At 44.8% G+C, this 26628-nt stretch overlaps 1 protein-coding gene across 2 annotated transcripts in view; it reads right to left on the bottom strand.

Annotated features, from left to right (window-relative positions):
- The window catches only part of mtmr4 (myotubularin related protein 4), a 90547-nt gene that overhangs the window by 41240 nt on the left and 22679 nt on the right, over positions 1-26628 (bottom strand). The gene's annotated exons all lie outside the window — the stretch shown is intronic.

Genomic DNA, 26628 nt, shown 5'->3' with positions numbered 1-26628 from the left:
AATGTCAAATCATGTGTCAGAATACAGGTAGGGCCAATGCAAAAAAACATCAATGAAAACAAACAGCGGTCGACTAAGTACTGTTTGTGTGGTTAACCTCTGATGTCCCTCTGAGTCGAGGCCAGGTGCGATTTCACAATCCTAGCAAGCGTATTCACATGCATCACGTAGGAGGTTAAATATTGACCATGAGAGATGTAACATTCACCTCAAAGAGGCAAAGATCAATCTCACCATAACTTTATCCGATACAATTAGTACTGGTGGTGCTGTAGGAGGAGTTGCATTTTGCAATCCTGGTTGATTAGACCTTTGCAATCAGTTAATTCAGATATCAAAGATATCCCGGATCAGTTAATTCAGATATCAAAGATATCCCGGATCAGTTAATTCAGATATCAAAGATATCCCGGATCAGTTAATTCAGATATCAAAGATATCCCGGCCACCTAATGCCAAGAGTTGCAGGCTTGGACATAGAGTGCCACAGTCACATGAGTGCCACAGTCATGAGCAAACAAAGATACTGGAGCTTTGGAAAATATCTGAATGCAGTTGAATGCAGTTGCTTTCAAAATAAAGTGCACTTTACTTTACAGGCCTAAACATGTACATTAACATACATGACAAGAATTTATTTTACAGATGAGATGCGACTCAACACAATAATTGGCAAACCCTATCAGGTCTGGTCGAGCATATTCCTCCACTAGAGACACTTGGCTAAAAGCCAAGCCATCCCCGCTGTGTCAGCAGCAGTTGGTCAGCTCAGGTGGTCTAAAACGTTTGTGAATATATACAGTATAACATAGGTTATGAGAAACACAAAGCTTGGAAATTTCCTTCGTTATATTGAATAGTTTGAATTGAAAGATAGCCTTTATCTGTGTGTAGGTGGTGGGGGTCCTTTGGAGGCAAGTAAGTGGTATCTACCTAACAGCAGACAGTCTTGTGTCCCTCCCTGGACAAACAACACAGCACACACAATATCATAAGCCATGGTGGGAAACCCCCTGATGGCGGATCATACAGACCTCCAACCATGTGAGTAGTCATTACATCTGCCATCCTCCACTCTCAGCCAGTCATTAAAGCACACGACAAGCATACCGCCCATTGGGCTGGCTGCTAACAGATGGAGACATTGTGCCAGCCATGGTAGCCCCTCCTTTCCAAGTCACCAAATTTGTCGCCCATCTGATTTCAAAGGCATAGAGACCATAGGGATATGATAGCCATTAGCCAAAGCACTAGGTATCTGTGACAAAGATATGACATGAGGATTGAGGACTAACTTTGTAAACAGAAGATGAATAAATGGTCCCAATATCTGGAATTAGCAAAAGGGAATGTCTTATTGCTGCTGACAATTCATTGCTTCAGATATCCTGGCTATCACAAGCCAAGCCAAATATCAAGCCAAACACGAACATAATATGCAATCTGCCATACCTAAGCCAAGAAGCAGAGATGAAACACAAAGCAACTGAGGGGTCACTACATAAGCCTAGTGTACCTACTTCTACATTAATAAAAGGCACTTCTGATGGCAACCAGGAAGGGCTGTGCCATACTGACAAGATGTCAACATCCCTTATGAGATGCAGCAGCATCATTACCCTCTACACCAGGGATGTCAGAGATACAGCCCGCGGGCCGGATCAGGTTTCATCCGGCCCGCGAGATGTTTTGGAATATAAAAAAACAAAAACAAAAACAAAAAATATTATTATTATTATTAAATTCGCACCCCATTATCATGAACTACGTGTGGCTAATAAGCAAGCTAAGAGTTCATTCATAAGTTAATTAACCTGCACTACAAGGAAGTATGTCAGTAGGTCATCAGGTGTAAACAAAGCCGCCATGATGCCACGCTGGAATTGAATCGCGCATTCAGCTACCTACCAAAAAACAAAAGAATCAACAAGATCAGGCGCGGACTGCATAATCGGGCACGTCGGGCAAATGCCCGGTGGCCTGGCCTGGCCTGGCCTGGCCTGCAAAAAAGAAAAAGAAAAAAAAATTGTGCCCGCAGTCAGGCCACTCACTGAACAGCAGGCCAGGCGCCGCCTACTGGTTTACTAGTGGTTTTATTACTTTATTCAGGGTTAAAGTGGGTGCATCTCATTGTAAAATTGGACTTGGCCCAAATTGGGCTTCAAATTACTATGAGCTCCATGCACCAGCATCATTAGGCTCTACACTGATATTACTATGAGCTCCATGCACCAGCATCATTAGGCTCTACACTGGTATTACTATGAGCTGCTCCATGCACCAGCATCATTACGCTCTACACTGGTATTACTATGAGCTGCTCCATGCACCAGCATCATTAGGCTCTACACTGGTATTACTATGAGCTGCTCCATGCACCAGCATCATTAGGCTCTACACTGGTATTACTATGAGCTGCTCCATGCACCAGCATCATTAGGCTCTACACTGGTATTACTATGAGCTGCTCCATGCACCAGCATCATTAGGCTCTACACTGGTATTACTATGAGCTGCTCCATGCACCAGCATCATTAGGCTCTACACTGGTATTACTATGAGCTGCTCCATGCACCAGCATCATTAGGCTCTACACTGGTATTACTATGAGCTGCTCCATGCACCAGCATCATTAGGCTCTACACTGATATTATTATGAGCTCCATGCACCAGCATCATTAGGCTCTACACTGGTATTACTATGAGCTCCATGCACCAGCATCATTAGGCTCTACACTGGTATTACTATGAGCTGCTCCATGCACCAGCATCATTACCGTCTACACTGGTATTACTATGAGCTCCATGCACCAGCATCATTACCCTCTACACTGGTATTACTATGAGCTCCATGCACCAGCATCATTACGCTCTACACTGGTATTACTATGAGCTCCATGCACCAGCATCATTAGGCTCTACACTGGTATTACTATGAGCTCCATGCACCAGCATCATTAGGCTCTACACTGGTATTACTATGAGCTCCATGCACCAGCATCATTAGGCTCTACACTGGTATTACTATGAGCTCCATGCACCAGCATCATTAGGCTCTACACTGGTATTACTATGAGCTGCTCCATGCACCAGCATCATTATGCTCTACACTGGTATTACTATGAGCTCCATGCACCAGCATCATTATGCTCTACACTGGTATTACTATGAGCTGCTCCATGCACCAGCATCATTATGCTCTACACTGGTATTACTATGAGCTGCTCCATGCACCAGCATCATTACCCTCTACACTGGTATTACTATGAGCTGCTCCATGCACCAGCATCATTACGCTCTACACTGGTATTACTATGAGCTCCATGCACCAGCATCATTACGCTCCTGCTAATGCGTGGTTCCATCCAGCAGGCACTCAAGGTGTAAGTGAGGGGGAGGCTATTTTCTAACATAATGTGGTGACACTGAATTCAATATTTCACCTGACCTTGACAAGAACAACAAAGCTGCCCACAAGAAATGTAAAATGTGAAATATAAAGCATTTGAACATTACATTAATTGGACTTTAATTTCAATTAGCTACTGTAGTCTAGACTAAAACTAAAACCTCAATCTCAGATTGGTAAACTTGTCTGAACTCATCCAAATCCCTTTGCTGTGCAATCCCACTAATCTCCTGACTTTTGACAGAGGTCAGCCTTCAGCATGGACTGAATTAGAGCTGGGTATTGGTTCAAATTTCAAGAATCGATTCGATTCCGATTCACAAGGTTGCGAATCGATTAATTTCGATTAGATTCCGATTCGATTAATTTCAATATCGATTTGGTTAGTGATACCAAAACGTGTTTTTTGAGCTGTACCCTGAATTACATGACTGTCCAGTTATGTAACACAGGGGTTCCCAACCTTTTTTGCGTCAAGTAGATACATGGGGAAAAAAAGTTGGAGACCTGTTGTCAATTTTAATGGTTTTAGTAACACATATATTTACTCACCAGGTGGTGACAAAGGGAAAATAACAGCCTTTTCATCTGTCAATAAAGACACTTTCACAATTATGCAGTGATTTGATTTCAGCCTATATAATTTCTAAAAGTAGATATTAATGATCAAACATTTCCATTCATGTAGCCTACAGTATTTATGTTTTTGTTTCAACTACAAACATAAATAAACGTCAACTTGAAACTATGTTTCAACTACCACACACAGCATAATATTTTAGCCTGTTTATTATTATTTTTTTTATTTTTTTTATCGATCTCTGGACATATGAATCGATAATCGAGGATTAAAATAAAAATCGATTAAAAATCAGAGAATCGATTTTAGGAACCCAGCCCTAGACTGAATGACGAGGCAGCTTTCTTCTGAGACTGGGTGGAGTGGGAGGACCATGACAGTGTGAGGCGCCCTGTGAGAGTGAGAGTCAGGTCATGACAGATACATCTCACACACTGTTGCCGGGCAGTCTAACACCAGCCTGCCATCCGGGCGGGAACAAACTCATTTGCTATTCTTAGGGAATAAGTTTCGCCGGGATGGGCCAGACTGAGGCCATAAATTAGATGGAACAGGTATTGGTATAGAGCCGCTCCCTCCAGAAATTCAATGCCAGTCATTAGAGAAGAGCATAATTATACTCCGTCATCTGAACGCACGCGCAGTCACACACACACACACACACACACACACACACACACACACACACACACACACACACACACACACACACACACACACACACACCTCCTAGGTCAATAGCCCATCAACTCCCCTGGTTCACATTTTCCTGTCCACTTGCTTGGTAGATGACTTTGCACCATTTGCTCAATACTCTGTTGCACTCCTCTTAACTCATTCACCGCCAGTTTAGGACTGCCAATATTTAGCACAGGCCAAAGATTTTCATAATTGTTGGTCATCTTTCAAGACCCACAGTAAATTATCTATTAGCACCAGAGTGATTTGCAATACCTCAAAATGAAGATGTACGTCTCTGGGTTCACCAGGAAAAAAAAGTGAGCTTTTAGCATGTTCTGTACTCTACTTATAGCCATTTATATACACCCTGTTTTCCCCCAAAATGTCTCTCTGAGAAAAGAAATTGCAGAAAATGGCATTTATGTATTTATGCACACAATCTCATGCAGAACTCGCTCTCAATTATTTTATTTTGAACTGTATTGACATCAGACATGTAAATATTATTTGTTAGGACACAAATGACAAAAAAAAAATATATATATATATATATATACACATGAAGTGCTTTTTTTTTACATTCAACAATACAGTTTACTCGGTGTGAGTGAGTGTGCAGACAGACAGACAGACAGACAGACAGACAGACAGACAGACAGACACACCGACAGACAGACAGACAGACAGACAGACAGACAGACACGCACACGCACACACACACACACACACACACACACACACACACACACACACACACACACGATCCCCCTTTTAGATTTCTAACCCCACATAGGATAAGCAATAACCACGCCCTGTGGCGCTGGGATTGGCCAGGAGCAACACTGGAGGGCACGCAGCCCAGCGATTACATGAACCAACTGAATAGCTCTTGAGAAAGGACAGCGGGCTGCTCTGACTCCCGCTTCTGCCTTGTGCCTTGCTGTTGTGTGTTTATTTTTGCACCCGTCCTCGTCCATGTCTCCCTGTCATATCTTCCCTGCTATCTGATCGTTCCCGTTTTCCCCTCGGCTATTCAACACGTCCTCACCGCCCTCGCAAACTGATCGATCATTTCCTCATTCCTCCGATGATCAAACACATCTCTTGATTACTTTCTCCCGGCTGGCACAGAGGAAGTCGACTCCAGCTCGTGCAGCGCGCCGAGGCGCGTTTCAATGGCGTTTCTCCTGTCTGCACAAGGAAGCGTTACCAGTTTTCTGCTTTTCCTCCTGCTCAATTTCAAAACAACAGCTGCGGTATGTGTTTGTTCACGTGTTGTCTTAGATGATAGGGACCTGATACCATGTGACAGGCTGGGGAAGTGTTTAAACTACGCCCTGCAGTAATAAAAACAAAAACACGTCAAACACGTCATTGGCGGGGAGGGCTATTTCTGATAACACGTCAAAGACGTCATTGGCGGTGAATGAGTTAAGAGGCCTGCTAGAACAGAGTGTACTTTTAAAGGAACAGCTAACCCTAAAATCCAAAATACATATATTCCCTCTCACCTGTAGTGCTATTTATCCATCTATATCGTTTTGTGTTAGTTGCCTGAGTTTTGGAGATATCGCCCGCAGAGCTTCTGACTTCTCTCCAATACAATGGAACTGGATGGCACTCAGCTTGTGGTGCTCAAAGTGCCAAAGAAATACAGTACATTTGAAAAACTCAACAGTAATGTCTCTTTCCAGAAATCATGACCCCATTACTCAAGATAATCCACAGACCTTGTTATGAGCAGTTTCAACTATTTTCTTTTGACCGAACTACACCCACTAGCTGCTAGCTAGTTCCTACATGAGACTGCAAAAGAAAATAGTTCCTACATGAAACTGCTCACAACAAAGTATGTGCATTATATTGAGTAACCGGGTCATGATTTCTGGAAAGAGACATTGCTGTTGAGTTTTTCAAATGTATTCTTTTGGTGCTTCGAGCACTACAAGCCGAGTGCCATCCAGTTCCATTGTATTCAAGAGAAGGCAGACATCTCTGCGGCCAGGCCGATATCTCCAAAACTCAGGCAAATATCCCAAAACGATATAGATGGATAAATAGCACTACAGGTGAGAGGAAAAATATGTATTTTTGATTTTAGGGTGAGCTTAAAGGAACACTCCGCCCATTTTCAACCAGCTTTGTATCATTAGAACATCAGTAGTATATCAGAAAACTGTAAACGGTTTTGAAGTCTGTCATTTAATTTGACAGTTATTGAGTGTTAAAGTGTGGACCAGTGATGTCACTAACTCAAATTAATAACTCATTAACTCAAATCAACTCTCAATAACTGTCAAACTATTCATCATTCATCTAGTTTGACAGTTATTGAGAGTTGATTTGAGTTAATGAGTTATTAATTTGAGTTAGTGTGGACCAGTGACATCACTGGTCCACACTTTAACAGTCAATAACTGTCTAATTAAATGACAGACTTCAAAACCGTTTACAGTTTTCTGATATACTACTGATGTTCTAATGATACAAAGCTGGTTGAAAATGGGCAGAGTGTTCCTTTAATCTCTCGAGACAGACTTTCGACTTGCATGGGAAATCTGTCGGCAGGCTCTGTCAAAAGGGGTGTAACAGCGCTCGCACGCATGCTGCGCTTCACTCAATCAAAATTAAGTGGATGTGACCGGTGTGTAGATGGTAGATCTTGCAGGGAGCGGAAAGGGATTTTCTTCCGCTGCCGACCGTGCCTCTTGAGTTCCTGTTGCACCACATTGAAACGGGGCTGCCCCCAGAGGTTAAGAGAAAAAAAATAGTTTTTTTTGTTTGTTTAACCAATGGGTTCCCAGATTGGGGTGAGCTGTCTCTTTAAGAGGGGAAAATGGCTGAGCAGAACTACTCGAGATGTTGTACCGCTCGAATAACATACACAAATAGTGCAGTAGTCGTACCGTACCGTACTGCAGCTGCTACCATTATGTATGCCTAATGTTTAATTGTATGTCTAACAAGGTACATGCTATTTGCACCTGTATGTCAATTACGTCGAATTTAAAATGTCTGAACACGTCTAACGTATGCACAATGCCTAATGTTTAATTGTATGTTTAATAAGGTACATGCTATTTGCACTGTATGTCAAATACGTCGAATTAAAATGTCCGAACATGTCTAACGTATGCACATAACATGTGCACCTATGTGCAATGAATATGCCACTGACTTGTCTTATCGCTATTCTGCCTCATTGCCTATTGCTGCTTAGTATTGCTTATTGATGCCTATTTCTTATTGCCTATTGCTCATTGCTTGTTGCCTATTTGTACTATGTCGTAAACGGAGTCCACAGCACAAGAATTTCACACGTGATACTTGTACCATGGAGTGACAATAAAAATCTTGAATCTCTTGAATCTTGAATCTCTTGAATCTTGAATCTCTTGAATCCATGACAGACAGACAGACAGACAAACAAGACAGACAGACAGACACGCACTCTATATTATACGCCATGACAAACAAGCCATGGCTGACCAAAATGAAAAGTTAAAGAGACAAAAATAAGGACAGAAAATGACAGGGGTATAGAATATAGATTGAGTTGTGCCTGTGTTTGAGAGTACAGGCATAACATCAGCGTAGCAGTGCTAGGCTAGGAGGACTTTTAGCAAGTGGCACTGAAAGCTGTCCTGCAGAACAACCCCTGATTGATGACACAGTCTGGTGTCTTCAGCCACACAGTGACAAGTCCTGCGTGACAGACAATTCACAACAGTGACAAGTCCTGCGTGACAGACAATTCACAACAGTGACAAGTCCCGCGTGACAGACAATTCACAACAGTGACAAGTCCTGCGTGACAGACAATTCACAACAGTGACAAGTCCTGCGTGACAGACAATTCACAACAGTGACAAGTCCTGCGTGACAGACAATTCACAACAGTGACAAGTCCTGCGTGACAGACAATTCACAACAGTGACAAGTCCTGCGTGACAGACAATTCACAACAGTGACAAGTCCTGCGTGACAGACAATTCACAACAGTGACAAGTCCCGCGTGACAGACAATTCACAACAGTGACAAGTCCTGCGTGACAGACAATTCACAACAGTGACAAGTCCTGCGTGACAGACAATTCACAACAGTGACAAGTCCTGCGTGACAGACAATTCACAACAGTGACAAGTCCCGCGTGACAGACAATTCACAACAGTGACAAGTCCTGCGTGACAGACAATTCACAACAGTGACAAGTCCTGCGTGACAGACAATTCACAACAGTGACAAGTCCCGCGTGACAGACAATTGAGAACAGTGACAAGTCCCGCGTGACAGACAATTCACAACAGTGACAAGTCCCACGTGACAGACAATTCACAACAGTGACAAGTCCTGCGTGACAGACAATTCACAACAGTGACAAGTCCTGCGTGACAGACAATTCACAACAGTGACAAGTCCTGCGTGACAGACAATTCACAACAGTGACAAGTCCCGCGTGACAGACAATTCACAACAGTGACAAGTCCTGCGTGACAGACAATTCACAACAGTGACAAGTCCTGCGTGACAGACAATTCACAACAGTGACAAGTCCTGCGTGACAGACAATTCACAACAGTGACAAGTCCCGCGTGACAGACAATTCACAACAGTGACAAGTCCTGCGTGACAGACAATTCACAACAGTGACAAGTCCTGCGTGACAGACAATTCACAACAGTGACAAGTCCTGCGTGACAGACAATTCACAACAGTGACAAGTCCCGCGTGACAGACAATTCACAACAGTGACAAGTCCTGCGTGACAGACAATTCACAACAGTGACAAGTCCTGCGTGACAGACAATTCACAACAGTGACAAGTCCTGCGTGACAGACAATTCACAACAGTGACAAGTCCCGCGTGACAGACAATTCACAACAGTGACAAGTCCTGCGTGACAGACAATTCACAACAGTGACAAGTCCTGCGTGACAGACAATTCACAACAGTGACAAGTCCTGCGTGACAGACAATTCACAACAGTGACAAGTCCCGCGTGACAGACAATTCACAACAGTGACAAGTCCTGCGTGACAGACAATTCACAACAGTGACAAGTCCTGCGTGACAGACAATTCACAACAGTGACAAGTCCCGCGTGACAGACAATTGAGAACAGTGACAAGTCCCGCGTGACAGACAATTCACAACAGTGACAAGTCCCACGTGACAGACAATTCACAACAGTGACAAGTCCTGCGTGACAGACAATTCACAACAGTGACAAGTCCTGCGTGACAGACAATTCACAACAGTGACAAGTCCTGCGTGACAGACAATTCACAACAGTGACAAGTCCCGCGTGACAGACAATTCACAACAGTGACAAGTCCTGCGTGACAGACAATTCACAACAGTGACAAGTCCTGCGTGACAGACAATTCACAACAGTGACAAGTCCTGCGTGACAGACAATTCACAACAGTGACAAGTCCCGCGTGACAGACAATTCACAACAGTGACAAGTCCTGCGTGACAGACAATTCACAACAGTGACAAGTCCTGCGTGACAGACAATTCACAACAGTGACAAGTCCCGCGTGACAGACAATTCACAACAGTGACAAGTCCTGCGTGACAGACAATTCACAACAGTGACAAGTCCCACGTGACAGACAATTCACAACAGTGACAAGTCCTGCGTGACAGACAATTCACAACAGTGACAAGTCCTGCGTGACAGACAATTCACAACAGTGACAAGTCCCGCGTGACAGACAATTGACAACAGTGACAAGTCCCGCGTGACAGACAATTCACAACAGTGACAAGTCCCACGTGACAGACAATTCACAACAGTGACAAGTCCTGCGTGACAGACAATTCACAACAGTGACAAGTCCTGCGTGACAGACAATTCACAACAGTGACAAGTCCTGCGTGACAGACAATTCACAACAGTGACAAGTCCCGCGTGACAGACAATTCACAACAGTGACAAGTCCCGCGTGACAGACAATTCACAACAGTGACAAGTCCCGCGTGACAGACAATTCACAACAGTGACAAGTCCTGCTTGACAGACAATTCACAACAGTGACAAGTCCTGCGTGACAGACAATTCACAACAGTGACAAGTCCCGCGTGACAGACAATTCACAACAGTGACAAGTCCCGCGTGACAGACAATTCACAACAGTGACAAGTCCCGCGTGACAGACAATTCACAAGAGTGACAAGTCCCGCGTGACAGACAATTCCCAACAGTGACAAGTCCCACATGGCAGACAATTCGCAACAGTGACAAGTCCCACGTGACAGACAATTCCCAACAGTGACAAGTCCCGCATGGCAGACAATTCACGACAGCACTCCAAACTCTGTCATTAGATGTGCAAATAAACACTAGGTGAGCCACCTTGTTTGTTATTTTTGATTCACTGCGTGCTGTCCACAACCAGATACGACCAGCTTACAACCAGATACAACCAGCTTACAACCAGATTCAACCAGCTTACAACCAGATTCAACCAGCTTACAACCAGATACAACCATCTTACAACCAGATAGGACCAGCTTACATTCAGATACACCCAGTTTACAACCAGATACAACCAGCTTACAACCAGATACGACCAGTTTACAACCAGATACAACCAGCTTACAACTAGGGATGGGCGGGAGTACTCGGGTACTCGAGTACTCGTTCATAACGTCAGTACTCGAGTAACGTTTACGCTGTTCGGGTACTCGCCCCACTCCCCAGTAACCCTTTAAAAATTGTCTAAATCTACGCATGCATCGTTATGTGGATCTGGCAGCATGAACTGCACGGGCGTCAAGTCAGCCAGAATGTACAAGTATGTCATCCGCTTTGTTGCTTTCAAAATAAAAAGCTTATTGTAACGTAAGTTGTAACCTTATTTATTTTGAGTAATGCGTTACAGCCATAGTTTCACATGATATAACATCACAACGAGTATTTTGATACAAGGTTTGCTGCGTCGTTCGTTGAAATACCCTTTTCTCCTCCAACGTGCATAAATAAGCTATTTACTTTTGTTTAAGTAACGTTATTTTGAAAGTTTTAACCGGAAGTTTTCCAGCTCATCCCGAAAATGGTGGCTGAGATGCACGCTTCTTCATAGCGCATGCCCGATAAAACTCATGCAAAACTTTGCAGTAGTTTACTGACTACACTGTCGTTTCCCATAACGTTAAGTCACAAGAAATGTGGAGAAAGAATCACTTTTTGGGAGACAATCGCTTCATGGTGATCACTATTTAGCTGCAGCTGTAACGTTAATCACACTGGTCAGTGGTCAGTTTTCACTTTTTGGCAGAACACCGGACCTTGTAATCCGTGGATTTACGTTAGTGTAATAGTGATCATAAAGTAAAATGGATGATACTGGACAATGGACATGTAGTGGAATTGAGCCTTCACTTGTTTCACAACACTATTGTCCGCTCCGAAGTGCTAATGCCATCTGTCCAACCATCGGAGATGCTGTCTGAGGTAGGCTTTAGACGTTCGCTTAGCGCGCCGTCACCTCACCTAATATCACAGTCAGTCAGTCCCTCTCCTCACATGCTCCAGGTAACGGTTTCTCCATGCAAAAATGCAAACGTTATGTGTGAACAGCCCCACACACAGCAGATTACCCCTGCTCCGTCATTACCATAGTAATCACACAGACCAGACAACCAGTCTGGTTGTAAACTGGTCCTATCTGGTCCAGATAGGACCAACTTACATTCAGATACACCCAGTTTACAACCAGATACAACCAGCTTACAACCAGATACGACCAGCTTACAACCAGATACGACCAGCTTACAACCAAATACGACCAGTTTACAACCAGATACGACCAGCTTACAACCAGATATGACCAGTTTACAACCAGATACGACCATCTTACAACCATCTTACAACCAGATACAACCAGCTTACAACCAGGTTACAACCAGATACAAATACAACCATCTTACAACCAGATACAACCAGCTTACAGAAGATCAGAGCAAAAGAAAAACGCTCTCGCTTCCAACAGAGACAGGAAGATGGAGAACATCGTGTCCTGTGCCCAACACGTTTTTGCTTCGTCACTGCTGAAGGCCTGCACACCCTCCCCCACCTTTGTCCAACAAGCAATCAAAATTCTGGATCTGACTGGTGCGTGCACGCACCTACACACGCACGCACGCACCTTCACACGCATGCACGCACCTACACACGCACGCACCTACACACGCACGCACCTACACACGCACGCACCTACACACGCACGCACCTACACACGCACGCACGCACCTACACACGCACGCACCTACACACGCACCTACACACACACGCACGCACCTACACACGCACGCACCTACACACGCATGCACACAAAAATAGAGCACATAGGCTAAATTCTCCTGATAACATACATTTTCATAATATTGATACAGGTATGAACTGACTGAACTGGTCTGACATGGCAAAGTTAACACTGTACAGGTCAAAATGCTCTGATCCTTTCCTGAAAGCATGTGTGTGAGGCGCTCTTCCACAGGGATTACTGTGACTGTGTGGAAAATAGAAAAAGGTAGACAGTAGGACAGCAAGGTAGCCAGTGCATGTGAAAATTGTTTCAATGGTTGGGTCTAAAAGAAAGAGCCTGGTCTTCTACCTGCTCTATTTGTAAAGCGCCTTGAGATCAATCTTGTTATGATTTGGCGCTATATATAAAATGTATTGATTGATTGGCTGATTGACTGATTGATAGCATACATTAAGTAGAGGAATTGAAAAATACATTGGCTTCATGTATAAGAGTGTGGTTGCCATGGATACAACAACCTCTCTCTTCTTCCATAATGCCATTGGAAACAATGTGCTGCCCTTACTCCCCAGATTATTTCCTTAATCTGACAAGGGTTTTGTCCTAGATTTGGCCAGATTAGAGAGCAACTACGTGCTGCAGAGATGACCTCTGTGGAGGGCCTGCACATTCACTTCCGCTTTGAAGGGTCTTCTTATTTACACATGTTTGGTCTTATTCACTGAGGCAGACAGGATCTGAAATGTGACAATAGCACAGGGGTGGATGGAAACAGAGAGGCAAAGAGCACATTGAAAGGATAGCACAGATTGAAAGGCTGCAGAGATGCCCGCCGATAGAGAAAGAGAGACTTCAACAAAGAGCAAGCGAGACAAGGACGTTTTGAGAGGCGACTTGTCCAGTGCAGCCTAACTAATGGGTCTAGTCTGGGATGACAGATTATGATAAATCCTTCTAAACATATCTCTCCCCTGTGCACCCTCTTTCCCCTCCAACTACCTTATTTATAGATCACCATGTTCTAAATGATCAGTCCCAGTTTAGTTTTAAGAATGAGTCGTACTCCCAAGAGCTGGGAATATAAGCCTGGGTAGGGTTTTCTATAAGGAAAGAGCTTATGTCTCTTGTCAAATACAAAGATGTAGAAGTAACACTCTGTTGTACACCGAGCGGTATATCTTTCTCTGTAAACATGTTTAAGACACCTAGGATGAAGACATGCTGCAATTACCTGCTTAGTAGGAGGAGCAAAGGCATACACGACAAGCAAGGCAAATGCTTGAACAAGAACACAAAACAAGCGGACAGGTGACAGTTCAAGACATTGAGACAGCTAAGAGAAATGAACAAGCAAGAATATATCTGATACTTTAGCAGGGTGAGTAAACACTACAAATAAAGAGAGTCCTGAATTTGGGGCCTAGAAACTGAGAATAGAGTCCAATGTGCCAGCTCAATGATTCCCTAGTCTAGTGCAATGGAAAGTTCATCCTTTTATCATCTTGTTGCCTTTGAACCTCTATCAGGAGGCTGGTGATGACTGAGTCAAATACTAGGGCTGTGCAATTTATCACATTTTTATTACAATTTTGCCTTCCCACAATTATGAAACGAAGATAATTGAGATAATATTTTTTTATTTTTAGCCCATTTTTTCCCATTTTTTATGTCTTTGTTTTTCAGTTCAAATATATTTAAAGTTTGAAGAAATCCAGTATTAAAAAGACAAGTTTTTTCAAGTTCAATAAATGCATGAGTCAATGGGTAATCGTGTTAAATAACCGTGATCTCAATATCAGTCAAAAGATAATTGTGATTATGATTTTTGCCATAGCAGCATAGTGATCCTGCCACATAGTGACAGGATCTTGGGTGCGTTTCTCCCTTGGTGCCAGGCAGCCTGGGTGGCATAACCCAATAGAAACAACAAGGGATGCAGAATAAAAGACATCCCCAAAAAGCTACTGGCTCTAGTTGCAGAAAGAATATAAGAGAGGGCTACGACGCTCTGGATCAAAGTTGAAAACTTAAAAAAGAAGGTGCTCTTTGGAACTCAAAAGGGGAAAGTCCATATACAAATTGAAAAAAGTCCAAGGCAACTCTTCTTATGATTAAAAAGCCTTTATTCTATCTTGGCTAGTTCAAACACTCCAACATGTTTCGGCCTAAGCCTTCATCACGGACAATCAAGCTCTAGTTGCACTTTTGATTAATTTAGCCAGTAGCTATAATGTATCGGAGTCATGGAAAAATCTTCAGCAATTAAGACTTTTTCTAGTTCGATTTGGTGCATCCAACATTGCAGAGGGAAACAAATATGCCATGTGGAGGATAGAAGAGACAGTAGCTGAAGATGCCTTTTTTTCCCGAGTCTCGCCACCTTCAAAGGCCAGTTGAAAATATGGCTCAGATCAAACCAACAATGTGATCACAATTAACATTTGCCATGTTTTGCAGCATGCTCTGTGTGTTTTATTTATTTTACTTATTTTAGGTTTCACTAACCTTTTATACTATTAATTTTTTTTTTGGTACTATTAACTGTGTGTTTTAATCATTTTTGGTTTTACTAACTTTCTGTACTTTTAATCTTTGTTGTATTATTAATTTTTCTTTCGCTTTCATGATTACACCAACCTGCCATGGGACTACAGGTGGAAACTAGCCCTTGGGCTACAACCTGGCATATTTACTGTACGGCTGTACTGTTCATCAATGTGTAAAGTCCCATTCTTTAAATAAATGAATCTGAATCCACAGCTGGAAAACAGCAGTGGTGATGATGCAAGAGCAGGCACAACACTGCACCCAGCCCTGTTTGACATGGGCAGATTGAAAGAGCTGTGATCCACCGAGGTAACAGAGGACGTTGATTCTAAATTATACAGACACTGAGAAGGAGGACCGCCGACTCAGCTGGAGTACAGGCAGTAAAACACATTAAAGTGAGGTCATAAATTGTGTAACGCCTGGCCAGATCTAGAGAAAGGGCTATGGAGAAGAGGACCAGGCAGCCATACTGTCCTTCATCCACCTGACAAACAGCACACGTTGTTCAAAGCACCACATGATGAGGGTTCATTCATGGCATGGAGAAAAGTGAGAAATGGCAATGCTAATTAAAGGGGACTTATCCAAAGATTCACTTACATTCTTGCTGGGTTGAAGGGTTAGCGTTGAACAAGTTGCAATAGTGTTAGCTTTACCTTCTGTTAGCAATGCCTTGTGTTAGCATTACCTTGTGTGCTGCTAAAAAGCCAGGAATCCCTCACTAAAGGTTGTCTAGATAAGTTTGAATATGTACAGTTGAATGGCAGAATTTTGGCTGTGGTGAAGATTCCAAAAGGCCATCTTTTTAAGGGTTAGGGTTAGGTTTCATTTGTCCTTTTTTAAACCTGTTTTTTGTACTTGTACTTTGTACTTGTTAAAGGGGCCATATTATGCATTTCTTAATTTTGTATCATATATATGTTGTTACAATCTTGGATGGTCATATTAAACGTGAAATCTCGTAGACGAGATGGTATGGCATTTGTGCGAGAGCCGGCGGCGCACGTTACAAGTTTCAGAACTTTTTGTAACGTTAGTCCAACTTGCTGACTTCTCCAAGTCCTCATTTTTGTTTGGTCCGTGTAGCCTTTGCTAGGAGAGGCCCAGCTATAGTCACAAGCATTTGGGAAGTTAGCTAACTAGCTAACGCTACGTTAGCTGTTGTTGCGGCTTGAATGATGTACCGACAGCCTGCAGTGCCGACAGCCCGCAAGCAGAACCAGCTGAGCGAGGTGGCGTGCAGCGTGTCGGTGGGCCGGATGGAGCTAACCTCTCCCAGCCCCCACACCTAAACCTAACCTCGCTCAGACCCTAACCCTAAACCTACCTCTCCCACCCCCACGCCTAAACCCAACGTCGGCATAGCGGGTGGACCCTGGGGCGTAACGTTACGGCGGCCGTGGTAAATGATGCCCTGCTCGGCCACCCGCCGAAGGAAATGTCCCGGCGCAGCCCAGGCCTAGCGGAGCTGTTGATAGCTAGGGGGATATTGATATATCAATTGATAGCTTGCTTGTTGTTACGTCCAATTCACATTTTTCATCAATGGTCAAATTTGTTTTGACAATCCGTTGCTCGTTGATATAATTGTTTTACAACTACCAAATTTAGTAGCCAAAGCAGAGATCGCCTGTCTGTTTCTGTTATGCATGACTATCTAGATAGATAGATAGATAGATAGATAGATAGATAGATAGATAGATAGATAGATAGATAGATAGACAGATATTGTAGCTTTGCGTCTGGCTATAACGTGTAGGAAGGAGGAAGACTGGAAACGACGAGCGGGTTTATTCCCTGCTGCACCAAAACACAGAAGAAGACTAAAATTCCCTGCCACAGCAAAACGCAGAAGAAGACTAAAACAGAGCGTTTCAGACAGAGGGTGAACTGAAGGGGGCCGTGAGAGCCAGTACAAGATAAACAATGAGTTTTTTGAACTATGAATGATGCAATAAGCTACTCTAGTGGAGGCCAACAATAAAATAATAATACATTGTATTAGCAAAATATGGGCCCTTTAAAGTTTTTACTGTCTCTAAAGCATACTAGAAATATCGGCACTCATTTCTAGCGTGCATGCTCACCTGTAGCTCACACGTGAAACAACTGTGCGCCGCGGAGCAGAACCCCCGGCCACCTTATTATAGTAGTGAGATTATAACCATTTTCAAAAGTGCTATACAATTGAACACTCGTGAGGACTGAGGATTCCGAATAGTAGCGGATGATTTGGATGGCTATTCAAAGCTTCATAAAATAGCAGTCCTTTCAAATAACAATGCTACTCCTGATGCTACAGATTCCATTTGCAACCATAAAACCCTGTTACCTGTTGCTAACTTATTGTTAGGAAATTAAAAACTGCAAAAATCTGCACTTTTTCAGACAACAATGTAGAAGTAGCAAAACGTGTTTTTATCCTGCGTTTATCCAATTTGGAAAGTCCCGTAAAGTATTTGGGAAAAATAAAACTCATAGGCAAAATAAACTCATAGGTAGGCTGGCAGGTTAAAGTGAAAGATGTGGGTTGTGAAGCAGAAAGTGGCTAATTCAAATTGGAAAGTTAGCCCTAACTGTATATCCAAGTAACATTATCTGCCTTAGTTTCAACTATGGGATGGGCTCAGGACCATAGGATGGGTTGAAGACCTTACTTTGTGGTGGAAGGAAGGTGTGGCTGCTGATTAGGAGGCCTTGTTGAAAGGTCAGAGGTTGATGTGGACCAGACGGGACGGGAGACTGAGACCACCCCGTCTGGTTCCTGAACTGTCTGCCAGAGCACCTGCTGCACATCACTCAGTCTCTTATACTGTATATAGCCCCTGTACATCCCAATAGCAGAACTGCTGCTGAACACAAAGTCCTCTGCTGCACTGAGCATACAGCTAACAGCCACTGCACAGCTCTCAACAACGCACGTGTTCCTCCCCCTGCCTTCCTGCTCACACGCCCTCTCTTCTCTTCCCAGAGCGGACAAACGACAGCAAAGGCAACACAGTAGCTTTTCATCATCTTACGCATGAGGAGAAGCCCAGCTAATTCAATGATTGCCATGTGGTACGGGGGTCGACGTCGGTTACTTAATAATAACTGCAGCGCTCACGTGTGTCGACCAACACCCCTCCCACCTCCCCCTCCCCCCATCCCCCAGTGATTGGCAGGCAGGCAAGGTAGAGAGTAGGGCATCAAAAAGGCAACCAAAAAGCAGCCATCACAAAGCAGACACACAAACATGAAAATAAAAGGCTGTTGACTTACAAAGCAGTTGAGCATGGAGCAGTACACCCTTCCTGCCAGGCTCATGACGAGGAGAGGCAGGGCTGTGCCTGGAAGACACACAGCCTGTGGAGCAGGAGCACGAGCAGAGCACGCGGAGCCGGCATAACCATTCTTCCCCCAGCCGGAGCCTCTCCACCCCCCCTGTCTGCTCCAACCCCCCCGCGCCTACCACCCCCTCCCCCCACCTTCTGCAGGTTACCCACCCCACCCAAGACCTTTTGCACGTTAGCCCCCCACCCAAGAGGGACTAGAGCTATGGGTTGGCAACAACAGTCCCGACTCTCATTCAGGAACCCCCCGCCCCCCCCACCATCCCTAGGGAGGGGAGCAGAAAGCGAGAAGAGTGCACACCGGGGTCCCTGTTGCACTGCTGAGAGGAAAAGGATAGTCCATAAAGGTACAAAATAAACGCAGCGGTCCAGCGGATCAGCTGAGGAAGAACTGCCGGGGAGACTGGAGTGAGGAAACGGCTGCAGATGTGCCTTCTGAACTGGAGCAAATGGATGTGGGGGGGGGGGGGGCGTGAGAGAAGAGGAGAGAGCAGCACAGAGACAGGGAGGCAGAGAGACCATGAGAGAAGAGGAGAGAGCAGCACAGAGACAGGGAGGCAGAGGGAGCTGCCTGATGCTAAGCTCCACCCTCTGCATGCGCATCAGCCTCTCTCTCCCACATTCACGTGCTCCCTCTCATCCCTTACTCCTCCCCCACTCCGCCTTCCTCGTTCACCCTTCACCGAGATCTCCTCTCATAAGCATGCGGTTGGGCACACAGTGTACTGCTGGCAAACGGAGGATGCTCCGGCCGACATGGACACGATGCCCCATCTAACAGCGGCACTTTCTAAAGCGCATGCCATCTGCTCGCCGCTGTCTGCACATGCCTAAGCAAGCATTATGCTTACGCCCCACCCAGGAGGCTCTCTTTGCGAGGGTTTACTTGCTGTGTTAACATTGCTGGCTTAAGCAAAAAAAATAAACTCATGCACGCAGACAGAGGCACAGAGCATCAGAGAGAGACACCCCATCCAATGGTTTTGGTCGGTCCTCCATCACAGAGCCGTGGCTGTGAGTGATCTAGTGCAGAAGGGAAATACGTGGCAAGGCAACAGAGGGAGGGAGGGTGCTGCGAGCGGAGCGTGTCTATGCGGAGATCTCCAGTGACACAGCATTCTACAGCCGAGCATTCTCCCTCTCCCCTTTCTCTGAGCAGGTCTTTGGCAACGTCTGATTATCTGCAGCACATCGTCGCACTGAGCAGGGCTTGCAGCACCCTCTTCTGTATGTGTCTATATTGTGTATAGTCAGTGTCCCCCACACCTAAGAGAAGGGGAGGGTATGTGTCTATGTGGTGTATACAGTCAGTGTCCCCTACACTTAAGAGAAGGGGAGGGTATGTGTCTATGTGGTGTATACAGTCAGTGTCCCCTACACCTAAGAGAAGGGGAGGGTATGTGTCTATATTGTGTATAGTCAGTGTCCCCTACACCTAAGAGAAGGGGAGGATATGTGTCTATATGGTGTATACAGTCAGTGTCCCCCACACCTAAGAGAAGGGGAGGGTATGTGTCTATATGGTGTATACAGTCAGTGTCCCCCACACCTAAGAGAAGGGGAGGGTATGTGTCTATATGGTGTATACAGTCAGTGTCCCCTACACCTAAGAGAAGGGGAGGGTATGTGTCTATGTGGTGTATACAGTCAGTGTCCCCCACACCTGAGAGAAGGGGAGGGTATGTGTCTATATTGTGTATAGTCAGTGTCCCGCACACCTAAGAGAAGGGGAGGGTATGTGTCTATATTGTGTATAGTCAGTGTCCCCCACACCTAAGAGCAGGGGAGGGTATGTGTCTATATTGTGTATACAGTCAGTGTCCCCCACACCTAAGAGAAGGGGAGGGTATGTGTCTATATTGTGCATAGTCAGTGTCTCCCACACCTAAGAGAAGGGGAGGGTATGTGTCTATATTGTGTATACAGTCAGTGTCCCCCACACCTAAGAGAAGGGGAGGGTATGTGTCTATATGGTGTATACAGTCAGTGTCCCCTACACCTAAGAGAAGGGGAGGGTATGTGTATATATGGTGTATACAGTCAGTGTCCCCCACACCTAAGAGCAGGGGAGGGTACTGTATGTGTCTATATAGTGTATACAGTCAGTGTCCCCTACACCTAAGAGCAGGGGAGGGTATGTGTCTATATTGTGTATACAGTCAGTGTCCCCCACACCTAAGAGCAGGGGAGGATATGTGTCTATATTGTGTATACAGTCAGTGTCCCCCACACCTAAGAGCAGGGGAGGGTATGTGTCTATATTGTGTATACAGTCAGTGTCCCCTACACCTAAGAGAAGGGGAGGGTATGTGTCTATATTGTGTATACAGTCAGTATCCCCCACACCTAAGAGCAGGGGAGGGTACGTGTCTATATGGTGTATACAGTCAGTGTCCCCTACACCTAAAAGAAGGGGAGGGTATGTGTCTATATGGTGTATACAGTCAGTGTCCCCTTAGTCTCACTGGCCAGCCTCCTCTCCCTTCCGTCCGAGGAGTCTGGCGCCGCAGGTCTCCATAGCGGGATTGCGATGGGCGGCGCTTAGCGGCAGTGCACTTGGAAAATAGTTTCCAACAATCCAATTTGCCGTTTTCACCGTGTAGCAAGGAGCTAGCGTGTAGGTTTCTGCCGTTAGCTTGCTAGCTAGTTAGCGTTGTTGTTTTCACTGAGGCGGCAGGGCACTATTTACAGCGACACACAGGGAGGAGGGAGCGGAAGCCGCTCTGATTGACATGGTCGGAGCCAATGACAGAGTTTGTAATAAGCCGGGAGCGGACATCCGGCTGCCACCGAAACAGTCGCTCCAATGGGGAGCAGCTGTAGAGCAGGGGAGGGCTTATCCCTGTTGCCTGTTTCCGTGGCGCCAGACTCCTCGGAGGGAAGGGAAAGGACTCTGGCCAGCGAGACTAATGTCCCCCACACCTAAGAGAAGGGGAGGGTATGTGTCTATGTAGTGTATACAGTCAGTGTCCCCTACACCTAAGAGAAGGGGAGGGTATGTGATGTGGTGTATACAGTCAGTGTCCCCTACACCTAAGAGAAGGGGAGGGTATGTGATGTGGTGTATACATTCAGTGTCCCCCACACCTAAGAGAAGGGGAGGGTGTGTGTCTATATGGTGTATACAGTCAGTGTCCCCCACACCTAAGAGAAGGGGAGGGTGTGTGTCTATATGGTGTATACAGTCAGTGTCCCCCACACCTAAGAGAAGGGGAGGGTGTGTGTCTATATGGTGTATACAGTCAGTGTCCCCCACACCTAAGAGAAGGGGAGGGTGTGTGTCTATATGGTGTATACAGTCAGTGTCCCCCACACCTAAGAGAAGGGGAGGGTGTGTGTCTATATGGTGTATACAGGCATTTGCCCCTTAAACCTAGAGGGGGGCACACAGCTCATCCTGCCTCTTACCCCAACCTCTTCCTGACGGGAGGGTTCACTCACCTCTGGTTCCCATTTCAACCATTTGGTGTCTCACAGGATTAATTTAGCCAGGGTAGGAAGGGTAATTGTAATTATTACTGTTAATTGTAACTCCATCCAGAGCAAGCATGTCAGTGACCCCATCCCCCACAACACCTAAATTAATTTTGGCCAGAATTAATTTTGACCAGAATTAGCTACTGTTTTTCAGCGCACTTATAGGTGATCTGATAATTTTAGTCCCGCTCAAAGAGACTTGATTTGGGTGTCAGTCATGCTGCTTTTTGTTTGCCAGTGACTATGCAGTTTGATTTGTGTCTGTGAAAATGAATATGGGATGACATGGACCAATTTGACTACGCCTTTGCTCATTTAACTGCCATACTGCACACTCCTTTGGAGTCAATAAGACGAAGGCAGGGGCTTCCGGGTAGTGTAGTGGTAGATTCCCTGCCTACCAACACAAGGGGCGCAGGTTCGAGCCCCAGTGTTACCTCCGGCTTGGTCAGGTGTCCATACAGGCACAATTGGCCGTGTCTCTGGGTGGGAAAGCTTAGCTGGATTAAGGGTATGTGTCCTGGTCCAGGGATGCAAACTAATGGAGAGTTAAAAAGGTGACAGATACCAAGGCAGACAAAAAAAAACATTCATTAAGTGCCCTATTTTGTGATCATAAAGAGGACTAGTTTATATCCCTGCCTGGTCGCCGCACAAGTGCCTCCTCTGGTCGGTCGGGCACCTGTTCAAGGGGGAGGAGAACTCGAGGGAATGGCGTGTTCCTCCCGCGCGCTACATCCTGCCGGTGAAACTCCTTGCTGTCAGGTGAAAAGAAACAGCTGGTGACTGCACATGTATTGGAGGAAGCATATGCTAGTCTACGACTCTCCCCAGATGAGCAGAGGGGGTGGAGCAACGACCGGGACAGGGAATTGGCCATGTACAATTGATTTTAAAAAAAATAAGGCAAAGGCAGAAATTAAAGTCCATTGAGAGTGGTCTTGCATGCTGCTATGATGGGCCACTGTTATCCATAGCTACAGGTTACTGTAAGTCTAAATATGTAGGGACTGAATATGCAGAACCTCGCAACTGTCTGCGACTGCAATACATATCGAATCGGCACCCAAGTATCGTGATAGTATCGAATTGGGACATAAGCATATTATCCCTCCCCAGCTCCCCTACATATACAGTATACTGTAAAGAGAGAGAGAGAGAGAGCACCATAAGTTGCGGTAGAGGCATGATGTATGGTACTACCGTGCAGCGTGACTTCAATCTCATCATGTTAAAGGACTATGGCATCCGCTGCTGCAAAATGCACTTTCACAAATAAAACACAAGTACCTCAGAGATTTATTTTCATGTCACATGTAAGCCTCTGACTCATCACATGTATTTTCCTCTAGCTTAAACGACTGGTGAAGCGTTATGCATAACAGCAAAGTCGAGTCATGCCAGCCTTAAAAGAAACCACATGATCCATCCATGCTGGCATGTCTGCTTATTGTTTGCCAGTGAATTAAAGCTTGCTTAATGCTTTTAGAGTGAGGAACGTGTTCAGATGTAACTGTGCCACAGTTGAAAATATTACATTTCACCTAACTGCATTTATCAACGTATATTATTTTATTTGGATATTTTAATTGCCAACACAGATTTATATTTCTATCCCATTGTGTTAGAAATGGGACATCTCCAAGGCTGTTCCGAGTTCTCTCCTGAGTAACTTAAACAACCTTGGAGTGGCCAATTTAACCTGGAAACATGCCAATCAAATCTATCATGACTCAGTCAACACAACAGGTCCAGTCCAAACATTGAGCTTCAGTCTCCCGCTCTGCCCAGCCCAAATGCCCACAAACTCCCGATATGGCCTCCTGTTTCTGTGCTTTTATTTTAGGAAAGGAGGGCAGACACTCGTGCAGAGTGTCTGCCTGCATGTTGACACGCAGCTATCCCAGTAGTGCTGCACAATTAATCGAATCGCAATTGCAATCGCGATGTCAGCACGTGCGATTACATAACCGCAAAAGTGTGCGATTATTTTATTTTTTTCACGTCTTTTTGAGTGTGTGTGTGTGTGTGAGAGCCTCCTCTAAACTAACGTTACACGCGACGCAGCAAACACACGTTTCTCTGCCATCACACTGGGCATCAATACTAGCGGGAGACTTCTCCCATGCACTCCCGCAAATAAGTAATGTTATGTGCAGCAAGGTTACATATTATCTACCGAGAGGGCGAGAGAGAACATCCATGATCGCTAACAGCAAGCTATGCTAATAACTAGCTAGCCGTTCGTTCAGAAACGCATGTAAACAGCCGTGTGATCAGTGAGAACATCAGTAAAATAAGGAGAGAGCTGCAGGTGCTTATGCAGAACTAGTGCGCGATTAAGTACACAGTGGGGATGACCCGCTGTGATGAAGAATATAACGAGATTAACAAGGTTGATAGCGCAGCTGCCAGCACTGGCAGCGTCACCTCCAGGCTAGCTAACTAGCCTGTCACATGACGCCTTCATGGTCCCTCGTTAACTCATTCATGGCCAGTTTAGGACTGCCAATATTTAGCACAGGCCAAAGATTTTCATAATTGTTGGTCATCTTTCAAGACCCACAGTAAATTATCTATTAGCACCAAAGTGATTTGCAATACCTCAAAATGAAGATGTACGTGTCTGGGTTCACCAGAGAAAAAAAAGTGAGCTTTTAGCATGTTCTGTACTCTACTTATAGCCATTTATATACACCCTGTTTTCACCAAAAAGGTCTCTCTGAGAAGACAAACAGGAGAAAAGGCAATTTTTGTAAAAGACACAATCTCAGGCAGAACTCGCTCTCAATTCTTTTATTTTGAACTGTATTGACATCAGACATGTAAATATTATTCGTTATGACACAAATGACAAAAAAAAATATATATATATATATATATACCGTATATATATACATGAAGTGCTTTTTTTACATTCAACAATACAGTTTACTCAGTGTGAGTGAGTGTGCAGACAGACACACAGACAGACAGACAGACAGACAGACAGACACACACACACACACACACACACACACACACACACACACACACACACACACACACACACACACACACACACACACACACACACACACACACACAGAGAGTTCTGTCCACAGCTGCTGCTGGATCGCACCTCTTCCCAGGGAACACTACTGATCGCCCCGCAAATTAGCATAGGAGGGGAACACCAAACTGGTGTTCAGCGTCTAGCCTCCTCTGCCTCTGCATCGTTTTCCTCCTCTCGTTCGGGCTGGGACGAATGCTGCGACACAGGAACGGGGTCGGCTTGGCTTTGGGACCAGGCGCTGGAACCGGATCGATCATGTTGGTTTGACTACCGCGAACAATTCAATTCAGGTTCACCCTGTAGCAGAGGCGACCAGCGCAGCGCGCCGAGGGGTGTTTCAATGGCGTTTCTCCTCTATGCAACAGGCAGCGTTTCTCCGTTTTCTCCTCCTCTTCCATTTCAAAACAACAGCTGCGGTATGTGTTTGATAACGTGTTGTCGGCTTGTCTTTGAGGCTAGGGACCTGATAACATGTCACAGGCTGGGGAAGTCTTTGAACTACGCGCTGTACTAATAAAAACAAAAACACGTCAAACACGTCATTGGCGGGGAGGGCTATTTCTGATAACACGTCAAAGACGTCTTTGGCGGGGAATGAGTTAAAAGTCTGCAGATGCACGTTCTCACCTCTCTCTCTCAAGAAGCGTCACGTGAGTGTGGCGTTTAAGGCCATCTGTCGCTACAAAATAAATAAACGGGGTGTATCATTCATTAGTATTGCTGGACAGACATGTAACTAACTTTGCAACTTTGCTGAGCCATCTTCTATGTGCTGTAACACAGTGCAGTTTCTATTTGACTGGTGTTTCTTTTTTACATGTTTGGGACAGGCAAATGTCTCAAAATGTTTTAATTTTTTGTAAAGATAATTTAATTTCAAATTGTTTTATTTTTTTTAGTTTTAATATATTTTAAATTGTAACATATTTCATGTATTTTAGTCTGTGATATGTGAAACCGTGGTATTTTTGTCCAAGGTTATCATACGTCAAAAACTCATGCCGGCACATCCCTAGATACCTCTTGTTTATGATATCGCAATCACAATCGCAATCGCAATATTGTCCACCCTAATCGCTAATCGCACCTTTTCCCCAAATCGTGCAGCACTATATCCCAGCAGGACATTATGAAGACATGAGACATTAGGAAAAGGGTTTATATAGAGCTAAAATCTATTCAAACTCTGGCAGTTCAAAAGGTTGAACATTTGTATCACAAGTGCAAATATCCATGTATCACAATGTGCAAAATAAGTGCATATTT

The sequence above is a fragment of the Poromitra crassiceps genome, assembly GCF_964638095.1.
Source record: "Poromitra crassiceps genome assembly, chromosome: 1".
Classification (NCBI taxonomy): domain Eukaryota; kingdom Metazoa; phylum Chordata; class Actinopteri; order Beryciformes; family Melamphaidae; genus Poromitra; species Poromitra crassiceps.
Note: the sequence above shows the minus strand (reverse complement) of the source record. Positions and strands in the feature narration are given on the sequence as shown.